General features: G+C 53.1%; 1 protein-coding gene and 1 pseudogene across 1 annotated transcript in view; both read right to left on the reverse strand.

Annotated features, from left to right (window-relative positions):
- Positions 1-19,634, reverse strand: part of GALNT2 (polypeptide N-acetylgalactosaminyltransferase 2) — a 179,206-nt gene that overhangs the window by 146,643 nt on the left and 12,929 nt on the right. The window lies entirely within an intron of this gene.
- LOC132439634 (mitochondrial import inner membrane translocase subunit TIM14 pseudogene) lies at positions 10,626-14,169 on the reverse strand (annotated as a pseudogene).

Here is a 19,634-nt window from a genome sequence, read left to right on the forward strand (position 1 = left end):
CCTCCGGCATCAGGACACCCCTTTGGTGAAGAAAGGCCCACCAGAACAGACGTGGGGATCCAACCCCGCACGCTCTGTGGTCCTCCCACACCTCACTCCCGGCTCGTCTCTCCTGCACACTTTCCCCGATTCTGATTCATCTTCTGAGTGTGCCGCTGCAGACCTCCAATTAGAACGGGGGGCTGGAGGCGTGCTAGGCAGCCTTTCCCTAAGTTGGCTGTGACTCAGCCTGGCAAAGCCCCAGGCGCCGTTACAGCGGCCGCCTTCTGCCCCTTTATTAGCTCGGTGAGCAGCAAAGACCAGTAATCACAGGCTCCAATCAATGCTCAAAGCACATTCGCCAGCACCTCCCGAGACCTAGAGAAAGAACAGGCGCGCAGCTCCTTTTTCCCAGCTCGGCAAAGTTCATTTGCATTTTGAGCAACGGGGACACGGGTGGGACTCCGTGGCTGGTGAATTATGCACTCCAGGATTTCTGAAGCCTATTAAGAAAGGAGAGCCTCCGTGGGCAGCGAGCACGACGCAGCTCCGGCCACCCGTCTCCCTCCTCCCGCCCTCACTCAGCACATCTCACTTATTTTATAACTCAAGGCATCCAACTAGGCAGGGGTTTTAAAGCTTCCCATTTCTGAGTCTAGAGAGCCAGGGGGCTGAATGCCTGACGATCAGGCTACAGCGACAGCCACTGCTCTCTGAGGCCCACCAGCTGCTTCTGATAACCTATTTTACCATGATAGGAAAGGATTGCAGGGCTGTCTATGCCCAAATCCCCCAGAAAATAGGATTTCAGCCTTTTTAGATAGTGGTTCCATTAAGCTCTGGAGAAAGGAGTGGAGGAGACACCGGGGGTCGGGGGGTGAGGAGAGAGGCCCCCGCCCGGCTCCAGCTGCCCCTTCCAGTCCCAGAGCCCCCAGTGTGTGCAGGTCCAACATCCTACATCCTGAGGGAATACGAGGAGCTTAAGGAGGTTCGGGAGTCAGAGGGAAAAGGCCGCTAGTTACTGAGCAGGGGCAGGGTGCGCGCTCAGCACGGTGGGTGTACAGGGAGCAGCGGCTGAATCAGTTAATTCACGACACCAAGCCCGTGGCTTTGGGGGGTAAGCGCCTCCACTCTGAGCAGCGAACTCTGCTGGAGGAGGGAATCGTGACTCGGGGAAGGTCAGGTCATCACTCGCCAAGTAAATGACTAGGGGAAGGGAAAGAATAAATAACAACCCGTGACCTGATAAAGGGTTCGTCTACATCGGCTGACTCATTCCAGAATTGAGGCCAAAAGCAGGGTTAACTGCAACAGGGCCGACACGATAATTACGTGTTTTTTGGGTTTTGGTGTTTTTAAAAGCCACCAACTCCTTTCCTTAGAGCCACACACAAAATCCTGCAGGGAGCTCTTTCCTGGAAGTAGAAATGCGTCCTCGGAGAGCCCCACTGATGCAGGCAGCCTTGTAGCTCACCGACACCTGCCTCAAACCGAGCAGGAGAGCCGACTGGCATTTCTTCCCAACCCCGGGGCTGAGGATGGAAACGTGGTCGCGGCGGTGGACTCTTGTCCTGGAGGAAAGACCGCGGATGCGGGAGAGCATCTCCACGCTCACCTCTGCGCCAATTCTTGCTGAATAAAGATAAGTCACCTTCGCACAAAAGCAGGGTCGCTCACGGATACAAAGTAAACAGCAGTGGAGAGAGTAAAAGCCACACTAAGGGTCTCTGCTGCGCAAACCGAGATTCCACGAATGTTATTAAAATCTATTAAGGGGATTTTGGCCTCCGTGAAACCTAAGGAAAGATTATTAAAGGAAAAAGGACCACAGCTGTCTCTCTACCTCCGTAAATGGCTCTTTCAAGCAACTGTTTTTCCGGACAGCCTCACCCCGGAGGAAGTTGAAGCTGTTAAAAATTCTGCAAAGCAAATGACTAGGATTATGAGAATCCCTGAAGCGTCGTGCTCTAAACACCATCTCAGGAAGACCAACAGATGCCGGTCTCAGCCTCAGTGAGACCCATCGAAGCAAAATGTCACTTCTTCCAGCCCCAGAGGGAGTCCTCAGATGACACCTTGTCCATGCTCCTCCTGTGGCCCCCCCCGCCCCCCCCCAAAGACAGAGTCCCTTGGAGTTCCACCGTCACAGCAGCTGGATGTTTTCACTCTCCACTACCCAACACTCTCTTCGTTATTTCCCCTATGGAATCTGTTTCCATCAATGCCTAGGGAAAAAACTGGGAGTGCCTTAGTTTACTCTGTCTCTCTTGGGGGGAAAACAAGCTGTCCTCAGTTATCACACTAAGTACATGTCATTCTACCCAGACGCAGAGGCAGTTGTCACAAAGCCCGTGCGGCCTCACGTCAGATCAATAAGCAACTTCTACCTGGCTTTTGCAAATACGAATACTTCAAAGACCCCAAACTGGAACCCCTGAGGTATAAACCTTCTCCACAGAACCACATCTGCTGCAAACTCTTCCAGAAAATAAACTGGGAATTCTAAAACAGGAAGTCAACGATTTAGGCTTATAATTCCAGAGAGACACAACTTCACTCTTGAGACCAAAACTGCTGCATTTGTTGTGAAGCCGCAGTTACGTCTCAAGCAGGTGCTCCCTTCATGATGCTTCTTCGCTCCTGCGTTTACAGCATGGAAAATCCGACCTCCCACCAACGGTTGGGGGTGCCCACTGTGCCGGGGACCAGTCGGGCTCCGGAGACTCAACAGTAAACAAAACATACCTGTCCCCAAAGGGGCTTCAGCTCATCTCCCCTTTCCTGACTTTAAAAGGAAGAGTCGAGCCTGTTTTTCAGGAGAAAAAGAGATTCTTCTAAGAGAAGCAAAAAGTTTTGAGCCTTGTAAGCCCTTAAAACGTACTAGCACTTAAGATTAGCTCCTCGGACAGACAACTTGTCTTTGCACTTTCACACAATGAAGACGGCTCAGGGGAAGGGCGAACTGTGCCTTGCCAACCAAGCAAGCATCGGGAACCACCGGGGAGAGCTCATCTCAGGAGGCAGCATCTCATTCCATCCACTCTTTGCACTTCTGTTTGGCAAAGGGGCAGAACGGGAGATAAGGAAGTTGTCCCCCAAATCTCTGCTACGGACTTCGATCCTCGGCCCCAGGCCACCCTGCTCCAAAGGACCAGGAAAGGGGTCCACATTATAGAGTTTCATGTGGGAAGAGAGGAAAGTATCAGAACAGGAATCATCACATACAAAAAACAGCAGGAACAACAGCCCATCACAGATTTACAGAACTCACAGTCCCACTTATGACACATTTATTTTTCCATCGCCCTTACGTTGTTTATTAAACATTTATTCCTGGTCCTGAGCTTAGCTGACCAGGACCTGAAAACTTGTTAAAACACCATCAGGATCATGTCAAGAAGCCTTTAAGTAGTCTAAAAAAGGCACGTTGTTTGTATCTGTCTTGACAGACCGGGAGTATATTCTGCAGGCTTAAGAATTTCAGTTCAATAAACACATGCTGGCACCTGACGTACTTGGGAGTGGGGAGGGCGTGGGTGAGAGCGGCCAGCCCCCTGGCAGCCCTGACGGAGCTGACCACAAGGCCCGAGGGTCCCAGCCCCTCCCAGGGAGGAGAGAACGGGCAGGGGTAGAGGGCGGGGGGAAGATGCTTATTTAACATTTACTGCAAAAGCCGGAATTACAAGGAGGCACCCCTGGCGTGACATGTTTAGGAAGCGGAGGGGTGGATTATATATACATACACACGTATACACATACGCATACATACACGCACACATATACACACATACACGTATGTGTACAACACACTTAGGAATTGTCAGGGGAATATACATCTACACACACCTACATAAACGTGTGTGGATGGATGTACACACGCGTGTATATAGATATGTGTGTATTTCCCTCCCACACTTCCTAAGTGTGTCCTACGTGGGTGTGTGTGTGTGTGGGTTTGTGTGTCCATGTCTATTTCCCCCAGACACTTGAGCGTGTAGCTATACGTACGTACGCACATGTGTGTATACATACACACACACAGGCTGTGGAGTGAGGCGGCCCTGCATTTTCATCGTTGGAACACATCTCTGCCGAAAGAGCGTGTGACCTTGAGTAAGTTATTCAGCACCTATAGCTGCTCATTTGCAGAACTGGGTCCGTAATACCTAGGCCTCACAGGACCGTTGATGGTGAAAAGGAGCGCTGGGCGGCTCCACTGTGCACAGCACGAGGCGCACAGTAGGTGCACAACAAGGAAGCCGCTCCCGTGCCCTGTGGAACCATCTGAGGTGTATTAGCCACACCTCAGAATTTAGAAACCTGAGGCACAGAGCGATGGGGCAAGCGGCCTGGAATCGTAGCAAATTGAAACTACTTCCAGGACTCAATCCTTCATTTTTTAAATCGGTCATTGAACAAACAAGACACTGAACCCCTTGCTCTTCTCCATGGACCGTGTGGGCAGCTGGGACGAGCCAGCAGACAACCACGGGCCTGCCCTCGAGGAGCTGCGGGCCTGGTGGCGGGGAAGGCGCTAAGTCTTCACTCGTGCAGGACTGGTGACGCCACGGGTATGGCAGCTCCTGGGGGTCGGACGCCTCAGACCCTGGAAGGGACAGAAGCCGAGAAGAGCCGGGAACCAGACTGGCCCCTCCTACAGGGGCCAGGCCCAAGGGGAGGGCCGGGCCCTCGGGCCTGGGTGCGCAAGGCCATCTGCAGGGCCCCAAGGCACGGGGACTCCAGGACATGACTGGGGGGAGCCCCCCTGGCAGCCGTCACAACACGAGGAAGAAAACATGTCCTTCGAGGAACAGAGGCCAGAATGTCATTCAGCCGAGCACCCTCTGCTGAGCCCTGGGTGGCCGCAGCGCCTCCAGCCCGGTTCCAGCCGGCACCTCCTGGGCGTCAGAGCTCAGACGGTGGAGGAAAGCCCTCCCGGGGCCAAGCCAGAGCTGTGTGGACTCGCTGAAGGTTCCGGAAACACACTGGGGTGTTAATGATTTCGAGAAACTCGCAGCAATGAACGCACTAGCCTCTTGACGACCCGAGACTCCCAAGGACGGCGGCCCCAACCCCGGGCCCCGGCCACGTACCCTCCCCCGGCCCCGGGTGCCCCGGGTTGGTTCCCGAGGATGGCAGACAGCCTGGGTGCCCCCACTCCTGCCGACAGGGGTGAGGAAACGGGTGAGCCAGGCAGGGGCACCGACACTGCTGCAGCCCAGGGCAGCCCCCTTCCCTCCCCCACCACCCCCACCCCGCCCCCGTCCCGGAAGCACACGGTGGCCGCCTGCGCTCCACGGAAACACCCGCATCAGAGAACCACCACCGGTGGATACGGGCAACAGGAGCGCAACTCTTCTCAGAAAGCAAGCAACAAGCACGTGGTCAGAGGACGGCTGCGGCGAGGGCTCAGACGAGGAAGTGATTCGGCACAGCCGGGAGCATCTGAGCCAGGGTGGGGCGGGTGGACTCGCTTAATGACTGGGTCTAGACACCAGCTCAGCTAGAACTGCAGCCCCATTATGGAGTGAAAGCTACCCCGCCCACCGCCCTGCCTCACCTTGGGCTCAGGAAGCAGATTCCTGGAAACACCCCGGCAAATCCACAAGCTACACAACTCACAACTCACGCCCACGAAGTCTAAAGAGATGCTGTCTCACAGGAGGGGCCGCACACTGGATAAAAGCAGACAGACCAAGTGACGGGGAGGAAAGAAGTCTGATTCGGCGGGGGCTGACTCGACAGAACCTACATTGCCTCCAGATAGGCCTCCAAACCTCCCAATCCCACGAACTACCCCATGCAGTTCAAGTCTGTGCTAAAAAGAGTGAGTGTAAGGGTTTGAAGTTTCTGGAAGAAGGAAGTTATTCCAAATCTCTACTATGAACATCTGCTCACCAGAATACAAACAAGAAGATTCAGAATTTCTTCTGGTATTAACTACGAAGAATTATGTACTTCTTTTTACATGATACACTCATACATATCAACTCATTTTTACCCCTGAAACCTTAGTAGAATTAGTATCATTATCTGTTTTATCGATGCCAAACCTAACGACTCAGAAATGTAAAACCTGCCCAAAATTGCCAGCCAGTTAAATATTAGTGACACAATGTACATTTGGTAATGTTACTGTAACTTTCCACTATTAAAAAGATATTCTAAACTTTGCTGATATCAAGCAGACATTAAACTATGATGTTTCATTTTCATGTTAAAATATAAGAAACAGCAATATTCACAATAGCCAGAAGGCGGAACTACGCCAACTGTCCACCAACGGATGAGTGGATACATACAGGGAAATATTATTCAACCTTAAAAAGGAAATTCTAACACACGCTACATCATGGATAAACCTTGAAGACGTTATGCTAAATGAAGTAATATACCAATCACAAAAGGACAAATATTCCATGATTCCACTCATACGAGGTCCCTTTAATAGTCAAATTCATAGGAACAAAAAGTACAGTGGTGGTTCCCAGGGGCCGGGGTGGGATGTGGAGTTAGTGTTTAACGGGGACAGAGTTTCAGTTTTACAAGATGAGAAAGTTCTGGAGACAGATGGTAGTGATGGCTGCAGCAATAACGTGAACCTACTTAATGCCACTGAACTGCACGCTTAAGAACAGTTAAGGAATATTTTATGTTATGTATGTTTTACCACAACTTTTGTAATTTTTTAAATATTTTTAAAAAGAAAATGAAAAAAGGTAAGGAAATCTACTTGGTTCACTGAAAACTGATAATCTCAATATGATAAAAATTGTATCTCGGGGCTTCCCTGGCAGCGCAGTGGTTAAGAATCCGCCTGCCAATACAGGGGACATGGGTTCGAGCCCTGGTCCGGGAAGATCCCACATGCCGCTGAGCAACTAAGCCTGTGCGCCACAAGTACTGAGTCTCCGCTCTACAGCCCACATGCCACAACTACTGAAGCCTGCGCGCCTAGAGCCCGTGCTCCACAACAAAAGAAGCCACCGCGATGAGAAGCCCGTGCACCACGAGTAGCCTCCGCTCGCCGAAACTAGAGAAAGCCTGCACGCAGCAACAAAGACCTAATTCAGCCAAAAAAAAAAAAGAAAGTATCTCCTGAGCAAGTACACAGTGTTTTAACAATTTGGATCAATGGTTCATTAAATTAAGAGTTTGGTGTGTAAGGTCTCCCGTGATCCTGGGTCTGAGCTGGAAATGCCAGACGAGCCCTTTCATTTTTGGTTACTTTCCTTCTCCCCTTCCCAGACGCAGCTTTGGACAGTAACTCAGTATGATCCTGATGTTCTCATAACATATTTAATGAGAAAAGGGAATCATTCTGTTTGCTTCTAAACAAACCATTCAGACAGAAATGAAAGAATTACTCATCCCACAGAATCTGTTTACCATCTGCTGCTGAAGGGAAGTCTTCACTGAACTGGAGGACCTCTGCATGAATTAGACCCAAAAAGAAAAAATGCCTTCGAGGTTTCAAATCTCTTTGATTCTGTGATTGTACATACTTCAGACCAAACCGAGTCTAGCTTTGAGAAGAGAAGGGATATTAAGGAGACTCAACAGGGGCAGCAGTTCCCAGCCCGGCACCCCCAGGCTGCTAAGGATTACCAGGGAAGGCTGGAAAAATGGAATTAATTGGGAATTAAGAAGGACTTTGCCTAATAGATTAAAAAAACTTCAAATAAGATGAGGGTCAAAGGCAGAAACATTTCAGAGGTCCTGGTGAGCAAGAGGGAGGGAGGGAGGGACGGAGGGAGGGAGGGATGGAGGGAGGGAGGGCCGGAGGAGGGGAGTGAGCCCCGTCCCCGCCCTCAGCAGTCAGCAGCCATCCCTTCTCTCAGTTACCTGCCGCTCGGGATTCACGTTGACAAGATCCTCATATTAACAAACATCACGATGAAATCACTGAAGCAAATGACTGACCTGCACTGATAAGGAGTTCTTTAGTCATAAATATCACACATAAGTGCGTTTTTAATATGTCTGGTTCAGTAATTAAAATCTTCTTAAAGGGGATAATTTTCTACCACGGCTCAACCTAAATTGGCAGGTCCTAGAATGAGAAGACTCCACAGATGTAGTTGGTGTGTAGTTCTTCTTAAAACGGAAAGCCAGCGGGGCAGGAGCTGGCACGGCTCAGTGAGAAGTCACTCCAGCGAACACTCCTTCTGACACAAGGCTGAGCAGGGTCCTCGCTCTGCACAGTGCGTGCCACTCTACTGCGAGGAAACGCCGCGGTTTCCTGCCTCTCAGGGCCCTGGGGCCACCCTGTCCTCCTCGGGTGGCACCTGGCGGGGGCGGAGCCTCTGCTCCATCCTCCCGGGGCCCCTCTCGCCCCAGGGCAGCTCGGAGGCTCCCTTCTCTGGTGCAGCAGCCTGGACGGCTCAAGGCCGGCGGCTGGGCTCCAGGAGAGCAAAGGGCGGCTGCCAGGCCTCTCACGGCGGGGCCGCGCCAGCCTGGGGTCACACCACCTCCCGCCCCCCCCCCCCCCGCAGCCACTGGGCAAGGAAGCCACCAGAAGGCTGGTGGATGGGGAAGCGGCGGGCAGAGCGCACAGGCGGGGGGGAGAGGGGGCTGCTGGGACAGGGCCGGACGGCCTCTGCCACCACGGGCACCGGCGTGGCCGTGTCCCGCAGGCCACTTCCTCCCAGAGCTCTCCCAGCGGGCGGCTGGTCTGAGTGGGCGGCTGGTCTGAGTGGGCGCCAGGCAGAGCGCAGCGGAGAGGGTCGATCCGGGGCCGGCACGGGTGGGCTCCAACCCCACCACGTCCACGCGAGTGCCAAGGCAGCCCATACAGCCTTCTCCACCCGGCGGACACTTCATCCACAACCTGGGGATGACAGCACCACCTCGCAGTCTCATAAGGACTAAATGCGCTCACGCGCGCACACACACGCGCACACACACAGCTTTAAAGAGCACGCGGACGCTGGCCCTGCTTGCAGTGAGCGCTGCTTTTCATTCGCCGCTGCAGGGGTCACACTGTAAGCCCATCCAGGGCAGCAAGGGCAGCCACAGACCCGGCGGCCACCTGCTGCAGCAGCTCCCCGCCGGGTGGGGGCCTGGGGAAGAGCCAGGCTCTACCCAACCCCTGGAACCAGAGGCGGAGGGGCGATTCAGAAGCCAGAGCAGCTTGAACAGAGGCGCCGGCGTAGGTCACCATGAAAACCCAGGGACCATGGACTCTGCGAGGGGCTCCAGCCCGAGAGCCGTACCTGCATCTCTTTATTTAATCCTCGCCACCACGAAGGGGGCTGCAAGCACACCGGACGCAGGGTTAGATTCTGCATGTCTCAGCCTGTTTCCCGTCTAAAAAGCGGGAATAACATGTACCAGGCACCTAACCACACTCAGGGTCAGCCCCCGCCCGCCCCATCTTTATCGCTCCTCCCCAAATTGTCGGGCTCTGACTGTTTATGTCTCTTCTGATAGTTTTTAGTTCTACCAGATATATTCCTTTGAACATAAGCTCTCCAGATGTTTCGGGAAAAGCACATGTATTTCGATCCAAAGAACCGTAACGCTATGATCGCCCCCATTTAATAACTGGAGAAGCTAAGGTTAGAGAGATGAAGCACCTCACGTGGCCAATAAATGGTGCAGGGTAGATTCAAACCCACTTCTCAAAAGCCTGCCCTCTTAGCAACACGCTTTGCTGCCTGTGAGGAGTGAAGTGACATGGAGGCTGAGGGACGCAGCCCACGATGCCCTTGACCAGGTCAGAGCTGCGGGTCTGGCCACTGACAGAGACACCATCTCCCCTCCACAGACCTGCCTTCACACGACAATGACCCGACGCTCCCGGCCTCGGCTCAGCTGATAAGGAGTTCTTTATTTTTATCATATTGAGATTATTAGTTTTCAGTGAACCAAGTAGATTTCCTTACCTTTTTTCATTTTCTTTTTAAAAATATTTAAAAATTTAAAAAAATTGTGGTAAACCATACATAACATAAAATACTGATTTTATTAAATCAGTATAGGTACTGATTTAAATAAATGGCCACGTCTGCATCTCTCCATCTGGTGTTTGGTATTTTTTTTTCCCCAACGCCATTAGGATGTTCACTGATCTTAATTAAAGTCTACGAGATTCTTATCAAGTATGAGGGCTAAGAAAATGTTCATTGTTCACAAGAAATGCTTTATTTTGTTAGAAAATGAAAGCTATGCAGCCACCACGGTTCCCATGTGCTTCGGCTACCAAGATACAAGTTCGCGTTGCACTGAAGAACCGGCCCTGGTCTCCTGGGTGCAGGCCCGCTGAGAGGCATGTGTACACAGCCCTGCTCGGCCGGCTCTCTGGGGCCCAGGCTCCTGCTCTGTCCACGGGGACCACAACAACCCTTCCCCCGAGGGCTACGCTGAGTACCAGACTCAACACAGACAGGAACACCCCCAGGACCTGCCCAGGGAGACACTCCTTTCTTCTCCATCCTCTTCTTTTCTTCTTCTCCTTTTTCTGCCTGCCCTACCCCTCTCCCCCATCATATGGCCCTAGATTTTTTTTTGGTATGCATTTATCCGTAATTCTTGAGTATTAACCTATAAATATTCTACAATCCAGTTTAAAATCCTCAAATTTAAACAAATTTATACCAAGGCTTTGACTTAGCTTGTGCTAAATCATTTTTAAAATTTGTAGTTTTATTTTATTATAAAAAGCTGGTACTCCTATACATAAATGAATAAGAACTCAAAATTCATCATACATTTACTTCACTCATGAGCTTGACCGTCTAGTAAATCTTTAGCGTCACTGATTCTGGCTGCTATATAAGGAGATCCTCCCTTGTCTGGGCGATTTAAAAGCACAACTCATCGATGAGCATCTCGTATTTTTCCTTTATTAGCGGTAGGGCTTACACCTAGTATTGATGCTGCTTCCCGCTTTGCCGTCTGGGGTTCAAACCCACCTCTGTAATAGCCACCACTGAAGGCAGATTTCGGTAGACTTTGAAAAACTTGTTTTCCTTGAGGCTCCACGTGCTTCGTGGCTTGCAAAGCGTAACGGCCTACAACTCCTGCAGCAGCAACGCTCAGTCCAGCTGCTACCACTGTCCTGGCCGTGGTTCCCGCTGGGCTCCCAGGCGCCACCTGGAGCGCGGCTCATCCCAGCCCACCCACCAACTCTATGCCTCTACCACAAGGCCGGCCCTAGATCTTTGAACTCTTGTTCTAATGAATCTGTGTTTACACATAATATGTTTTTTTCCCATAAAGTGCCTCAAATCTTTTTAGAAGTATACGTAGCTTAAGTACACAACAGCCACCATCTAGAAGTGGAAGGAAATTTCAGAGCTGTCCCGTAACGGACACAAAAGTGGGAGATAAGGTGGTACGACGTCACCCTCCAAAAATAAAGCCAAAGAGAACCCACAGAATGAATGATGCGAGCCATCTGTGGCCGTCTTTCCAGGAAACAGCTCACTCTAATCGCAAAGAACTGAAGCAAAACACCCAAGGAATGTAAGGTAGGCTGTAATCTAACCATAATGCATTTGGGAAATAGTTCTGCTGACTGCTTACTGAAGAATGTTAAGAAGAATGCCAGATGCGTCCGTCAGGATCCGATTTCTAGAATTCAGACAACGGACAAGCTTTTAAACAGAGGCTTCACCGTCAATCGTTAACTCGGTATCAAGCTGTTAACTAGGTAACTGAAAGGGCACGAGGAAAACTCCAAGGCATCAGGCGGGCAGCAAGTGCAGGAAGCAGCCACCACCCCGGGCTGGAGGGAACCAAGGGAAGACGTGGAATCAGTGAGCCTTACAAACGCAGAGGGAGGAGGGCCTGAGCTGCCCCGAGAAGGGGGTCTGCTCAGCTGGCGCTGGGGTCTCTAGGACGGCGATGAGGCTGTTTCTTTCTGTGCTGGGAGGAGGGCACAGCGGGTTCTCCGGGGCAGCTAAGGGGGAGGCGTGTCCCCGGGGGCTGCTCCGGAGCGGGGGAACAGAGAGGAGGGACCAAGACCCTTCCCCTGCCTACCCGCCCGGCTGGTGCTTGGACCGCCGCCCGTCCCGGAGGGCACAGACGTGCTGTGCAGAGTCCTAGCTCCGGCGGCACAGAGGGGAGCCTAGAAGGATTTGGAGCTGAGACAACAGTTTAACAAGCTACGCACTGGGTTTTTGAAAAATGAATCTCCATCAGCACCCTAGGGAGAGGGTATTGATTCTATGCACGGAAACATCCCCAGAACGAAGGCTGATCCAGCTTCCACAGAGGGAGGGGAAACATGCCTAGGAGAACAGCTGCTCGCCCAGCGGCGCGGGTTCCCTGAGCACACGCACCCCGGAGCCCTCTCCCCCAGGCTCCGCTCCCATCAGCAATTCATGACCCAGAATCCTTATTTACCAACATTTTACAATACTGGTTCATGGAAACCCTGGGCTTTGATTGATAACCTTCTAGATGAACTAATACCATCTAGTTTCCAAACCTATGAAACCCAGAGACCCAGGGTGATTCTCTCTTTAAGTTCTGTCTGAAACAGCTCGCTGGCCTCTCTTTACCCACTGGAAAACGGACCAGTGGGTAAAGAGAAGTCTTTTGAAGAAAATAATCACGTAAGCCTCGACTGTTTCTACAAATGTGTTACACACACACAATGGTACAGACAGAAGTAAAGAAAACAGACAAAGAACTCCAACTTCCCGTTGGAAAACCTACCTCGCCATTTGTAAATTCTGTGCGGTTTATTATCCTCCAACAGAGGAATGAGCCCAAGTCCAGGGATGTCAGAAACCTCGGAAGGGCGGGTACCCCACACGCCCCCTCACATCCAGCCCGCACCACCTGATCCTTCCCGAGCGAGGGTCTCGGCTACTGGGCAAAGGACCCTGCTGGACAGCCTCCACTTTCACTCAAGGGGGCACATGCAGGGCTATGGGGAGAGCAGACGGGGTGCCGTGCGGGGCGCTGCACGTCACCCACCGATTCCAGGTCAGGCTGGAAGGGATGGCTCTGTTCATTTCCCTGAGTGGCTCGCAGGACACTAATGACCAGAGTCCTCTAATCATGAGAAAGTTCCCAGTGCTTCCTTCCAATCAGCTGGTACCTGATCCAGAGTTTTCCTTGAGAATTACATCCACATGGCCACTGACCCTCACACACGGGGTCATACCTCCCCCTGCAAACAACAACGAAAACAAAGCAACCCCAGATTAAAGTAAGATAGGAAAACAGAATCCAAGATTGCTCGACTACCGAACACCTCAAGCCACTCCGGATATTCATTCAGTCCAGTAAGGAAGCTGTCGTTTCTTTAAGCTCCAAACTGTCGTTTTCATATCTGTTGTTCGTTACTTTTACTGTAAACAGTAAGCTTCTCAGAGCCTCCTGAATACGTGCTTATGACAAGAGCACCACTCCGTAATCCAACGGGCACTTCACTGTATGCCCATCAATATTCATCCCTGAATATAAAAGCAAGCACCCAAGCCTTCCAAAAGAAAGACCAAACTCAAGCTCAAAGCCCTACAAAATAGACCAAATATATATGTGAGGACTCCATGCGTTTTCTTCTTCCCCCCTCTGGCCGAGTGGCATGCGGGATCTTAGTTCCCCAACCAAGGATCGAATCCATGCCCCTTGCAGTGGAAGGGCGGAGTCTTAACCACTGGGCCACTAGGGAAGTCCCTGGACTCCATGAGTTTTTAAAAACACGCTTCAGCCCAAGAGCCGATGTTCTGATTTAACTGGCCTGGGGTAGGTTCTAGGCATCTGTATTTTTAAAATCTCCCTAGTTGTTCCTAACACGTGGCCAGATTGAAAACCACTGGTCTACAGTGTGAATTGGGGGGAGTGGGGCGCAGCACCCAGGCTGGGCGGGGGAAGGGGGGTAAAAGGATGAAAGACACAAGCTGCAAGGAAAACCGACGAAGACCCAGGGGAGAAGGACCAGGACGAGAAGAGAGAAGGTGACAGCAGCCGGTCTGAGGCTACTGCAGTCCTGAGATTTCACTTTAATGCAGCAATGTGAGTGCAATCAACAGGCAAAGTCCTTCACCCTGCAGATTTTTCATATGTGAAATTCAGTAATTAGGGCTGGTCATCAGATGAGACAGCTCTTAAAATATGAACCCTAAGCACGCCTGTGTGCTGGGTTCGAAGGGGCTGTGCGTCCGGCACGTGAAAGAAGAGCGCGGAAACCAGCACCCAGCTGGGGGCCTCCACCTGCACCTCTGCCGGCATCTTCCCAGGTGAAACAACATGGCTCCCTGGGATGGAAGAAAACGTGCTGACCTCCACAAAACAACTTTGCATTTCTAACGAAATTTGCCGTGTACGCCTTTTTTGGCCAGGAAGAAGGAAAGAGGCATGCACATGTCGGCACCTGTGTGCACACGCGTACGTGTCTCTAGCTGCAGACATAAAACAACTTTCCAGCAGCTGAATTAAGGTGCGAGCACACACACGCGCACACACACACACACCGCCCCCCTGCACACACACAATGTCCGGAACACTTTTACCGATGGGCAAAGGGTTAAGAGGCAACACCTCACCTAATCCTGGTAACAGCCCCGTGAAGCAGGCCCTGTTCCTGTCTCCACCTCGCCGACTGAGGTGACAAGGTCTTGGAAGGGCACCTGTGCGAGGACACAGCAGGAAGGAGGGCTGAGACTGGATCCAGGGGGATCCAGGGACCAGGCGCCCTCCGCCCCCTCCCCCAGGGCACACTCAGTGTCCCACAGGCACCAGGGCAGGGCAGACACACAGCTGGGAAGACAGGGCTGTGCCCTGAGCAAGCCGTTATTAATGACAAGTTATGACCCGCTGCAAGAGATCCCGCCCAGAGAGCCAGGCTACAACTGAATCCTTGTTGCTGCAAAAGTTCTGTGCTGTATGTGGGTGAAACGAAGGAGGAGGAACAAGGGGTGAAAAGGAAAATAAATCTCCTGAGCACGCAAAGAAACCCGCTCATTTTACAGCTCTTTTCCTCCTCGGCCGATGAAGAAACCCCCCCACCCAAAAAAAAATGTAAGAGAGAGAATGCCTGATGTCCAAAGGGTGAGTTGTCTTGCTGTAGGAAGTCCTCCCCTCCTATGCTGTCCTCCCGTCTCTCTCCCCTGGACCTATGCATTTTTCCAACCCCCATGCCCACAACCAAAGGACTGGGAGAATAGCTAGGAGAAGCCCTGCTAGTTCTTAGAGGCCGAGCTGACCACTTGGCTGCTGCACCACTAACCGCCATAATGCCCTCTCGCTAAATTCTCGCTCCAACAACGCCAGATGCCGTCGGCTCACAGGACTCTGTGCCCCCCTCTCCAAATAACTGAGGGCACAGTTTTCTCAGTTCCTCCTCTCGCACCTCAGAACGCCAAGTCCCGGGATAAATCCTATCACTGGTTCTCTACAGTCCACGAAGGTGGACAAATCTCGCCGGTCCCTCGGCACGTCTGGCGGCACCCGCGTTCCTCCCTCAACTTGGGAGGCTGGCTTCAGATCCTCCACAGGTCGCTTGCAGCGTTCCGACAGATGCTACCGAAGGGCCCGCTGCCTGAAGTGCGGACTGGGTGCCCACCCCCATGGGTTCGAAGTGTTGCCTAGAGGTGCCCCAACATTTCACAAACATAAATCCACCTCCATCTTGTCTGTCCAATGTCCCTGCAGCTCCAAGCCCCTACACCACCAGCCAGCAGTATATCCACTCAGTTTTACAAGTGCTCATCCAAGGCACAGAGCGTTAAAATGACAAGCCAGGGGTCGCTCCAAACACTCAGGAATGTAATGACACAAGAACAGCAGATGCCTAACCCCCAGGCTAGCGGTCTGTCCCCACACAGGCAGGCCAGGCTGCTCAGAACCCACTGTGACCAGGTGTCTGTCCAGAGATGACCGTCTAAACGTAGAAGCGTTTTACGATGATGAATCAGTGGAAGGAGGGTTAACAATGAAAAACTCTTTTCTAAACACAGCCAGAAGGGACGAGGCTGCTTAAACACAATTTAAATCCTATCACCCGCGACCTCTCTCCTGTCCCCAGAGTCCCTGCACAGCCCCCTGTCCTCAGACAAGGTGAAGCGGCACCAACACCAATTAAGGGGCGATGATTTAAAAGCTTAACCTACAGAGCCAGGCCCATGCAGCTGCAGCATCAACGCAGCGCCTCTGGAGGGAAAGATAGACGCTGTCCTTGTTTTCAGGTCCACATTCTCGCCGCAAGTGCAGAGAAGCCAGATCTGCACCCAGAATTGACGGCGACTCCCTACGCTGAGCACTTCTGCCAGACCACGGCTGTCGCGGACGGGAGGCTGCGGCACAGTGGCTCTCTAACCCCAGGCTGTAACAGCCGGCAGGAGCAAAGCCCAGGGGGGAGGGACGGCAGGGCCAGGACGTCTCACAACAGTGCAGAAGACCCTCTGCTGAGCCCAGGCTCGCGGCCCTTCTCACCACCACGACCCCACCAGTCTGAGCCTCGTCTCGCTTACCGATATTACGGAACACCAACCAGAGCACCAACGATGTGCCGGGTGCCAGGCCACACCCAGGGAACACGGCGACACGCACAAATAAAATCCTAAATGCATACCATGCCCCGAGCACCCTCTGACCCTGTGTGGCCCCTGCCCACCACACTTCTGTTCGCTGACCTTTTTGCTTTAGACTGTCCAAGCACACCAAGTTCATTCTGGCCCCAGGACGTTTGCACATGACGTTCTCCATGCCTGGACAGTCTTCCACCACATCCTCATGGCTGGATCCTTCTAGGCATGAGCTCTCCCTCAAAGGTGCCCTCCTCGGTCCTTTGTGATGAGTCTGTGAGCTCCCTTGGAGCTCCACGTAGAGCTACCCAATGCTGCCTTGGTGGCCCCCAACCCTCACCCCTCCCAGAACGCACGTTCCCAGGCCCTCATCTGCCTCACTCCCCTGACGGCCCTGGGGCAGGCGCATCACTGCAGCTGCTGCTGAATCTCCGTGGGGAAGCAGAGCTGAAAGGGGAGGGGCTGGGCAGGTGCCGGCCCCCAAGGCGCTCACAGTCTAGTGGATGCAGATGCCCAGCAGCCTGCGGAGTCCTGGGGGTCAACAGCGGCGCCTGGCGAGGGGCCCCTGCAAGCCCTGCTCTCTGCTGGACCAGCAGGATCCCGGAGATGCAGACCCCCCCACCCACGCACACCTGGCCCAACATCCGAGGGCTGGTGGAGCAGAGCTCAGGCCCACCCACGGCTCCAACATCCCGGGTCCCTAATTAGCACTTAAAAGTGCATGGTCTGGGGACATCCCTGGTGGCACAGTGGTTAAGAATCCGCCTGCCAGTGCAGGGGACACGGGTTCGAGCCCTGGTCCTGGAAGATCCCACATGCCACGGAGCAATTAAGCCCGTGCGCCACAACTACTGAGCCCGCGTGCCACAACTACTAAAGTCCGCACGCCTAGAGCCTGTGCTCTGCAACAAGAGAAGCCACCTCAATGAGAAGCCCGCGCACCACAAGGAACAGTAGCCCCCGCTCTCCGCAACTAGAGAAAGCCCGCGCACAGCAACAAAGACCCAACGCAGCCAAAAATTTAAAAAAAAAAAAAGTGCATGGTCTGTGCATATAGGCCCCTGACTGTCAGCTGGGGCAACAGCTAGGTTTCTAGGCTTTGTCCACTGTTTCTACGTGTGCAGACCTCTGAAACTAGTACTCTCCTCACAGCTCCAACACTCCCTTCCCGGAATAAATAAGTAACCAAGAAAATACGGAAGGTACCAGAGCCAGACTGTCCCCCCGCTCAGCACTAAGGGGGAGGGGCACGGAGCACGGGGATCCCATGCGGGGGCGGCTCTGAGGCCCCGGGAGGAGACTGCCCGCCGGAACATCTGCGAACTGCAAAGGCAGGACTTGAAGCCAGACACCCACGAAACTACCATCCTACCAGCTTGCTCCATCACGCCCATTAACGCATTAGGTCTGCTTTGCTCCCGGTGTCCCTGGGAACGTACACTGCACTCTGGCCAAGTACAGTCTCTCTCTCTTAAACGTGCCCCAAACGTGACATTTCTGGCCCCGCTCAGCACCACAGCTTCAACTTGAACAAAAACAGGGAGCTTCCCAGGTCCACGGCAGGCCCGAGAGCACAGAGGGCGGGAGAGCACAGAGGGCGGGAGAGCTTCCTTCCTCAGCGTTCTGCCCTGATTTACGTCCTAGTCACCGACGCACACCGCGAAGCTACCCTCCACCTGGGTGTCTGCCCCCAGCCAGGCCCCTGCTCCGCCAGAGGGGCCCAGCGTCGCCCCAGAAGCATCTGTGAGAAAGAAGGGTGAGTACACGCGCCAGTGAAAATAAAAGGAGCCCTCATTAAACTGCACCGGCATCGTCCCCACCAACTCACTCATGTCCATCAACCCCCTTCTCACAGACAGAGACACGAAGGGTCACAGGCAGCAACGGCGGCATTTGCATCCGGGTCTGACGTCACAGCCGGGCCCCTTGGATTATCGTAACCAAACGCCAGGTTTTCATGTGGATTTCTCTCCTTGAAATCATCACACAGTGTATCTTTAACCTGCAATCTAGTTCTAAGTTGTCTTAATCAGGGCCATCAGAGAAATCCCATGAACAGTGATCTAACTGACAGAACTAGTCCAAGGCCCTCACAGGGGTGCTTTGCGGTGTTGCCACGATTATTAATTTGTCTTCCACTTGTCACTCACCTACGGTTTCAAAAGCAAGTCAGAAACTGAACACATGAAACTTAAAGAATACTTACTGATTAAAACCTTGTGGGAAAGTTTCCAAATAACATGCCGTATTCAGATAATAACAGCTCAAGATATAGAAAGCAACCAATCGCCAATTAAGTTTTTGTAAAATTAATTACACAGCCACATCGTGAAAAATCACGTCCCGGAACAATTTTCAAAGACAAGAGACTAAGGGGTAAAACTGGGAAACAATGTCCTGGGGGCGGGCGGGGGGCATCGAGAGGGTTCTGGCCTGCAGCTTCCTGTCTCTCCCTCCAGAGACCTGGGGTCCACTTGGCATTCAGCCACCCTCTCTGGGGCTCGGTTTCCTCACTAGAGGGGCAAAGGCTGCAGGCCTCCTGGCCTCACCCTCGTTCCAGGGCAAAAGCCCCGGACAAGGTCCACAGAGGTGGAGGTGCTTCCTGGGAAAGGAGGCTCTTGGCTCAAACGCGGCCAAGGAGGGCTGGCTCAGTGGGCCCAGATGCCCTGGGCTGGTGATGCCAACCAGAGGATGGCCCAGCCAGCCGGGGCACCAGCCCCTCCTGCCCTGACGCCAGGAGACTTCACATCCACACTTACGCCATGAGTACCAGGCCCTGCTCTGATTTATTCCCCGTTGAAAAAAGTGAGGAGATGGGTACATGAGGAAACCGAGGCGCAGATGGCTGAGTAACTTGCCTGAGTTTACAGAGCCAAATAGAGAAGGCAAATTCAGACCCAGGCGGTGGCCCCTGGGCGACGCATCCTGTGGGCCCCTTCGGCCTCATCGCCTGAGCCAGCCACCCACCCGGCAGCGTCGCCCTGGGCTTTTCCTGGCAGATCCCCGCACCGGAGCCAGAAGCCAGCGGACGGTCTCCGAACGCCCGGCGGGGGGCACTGAGCTGCCCCTCAGCACCCAGGGGCGCCTAGGGCATCGACTCACCGCGCAGGCAGCCCCCCCCTCCCGGCAGAAACCTCAGCTAAACTCTCCGAGGAACAGGAAAGCTTGACT

Source organism: Delphinus delphis, chromosome 16, assembly GCF_949987515.2.
Source record: "Delphinus delphis chromosome 16, mDelDel1.2, whole genome shotgun sequence".
Lineage (NCBI taxonomy): Eukaryota > Metazoa > Chordata > Mammalia > Artiodactyla > Delphinidae > Delphinus > Delphinus delphis.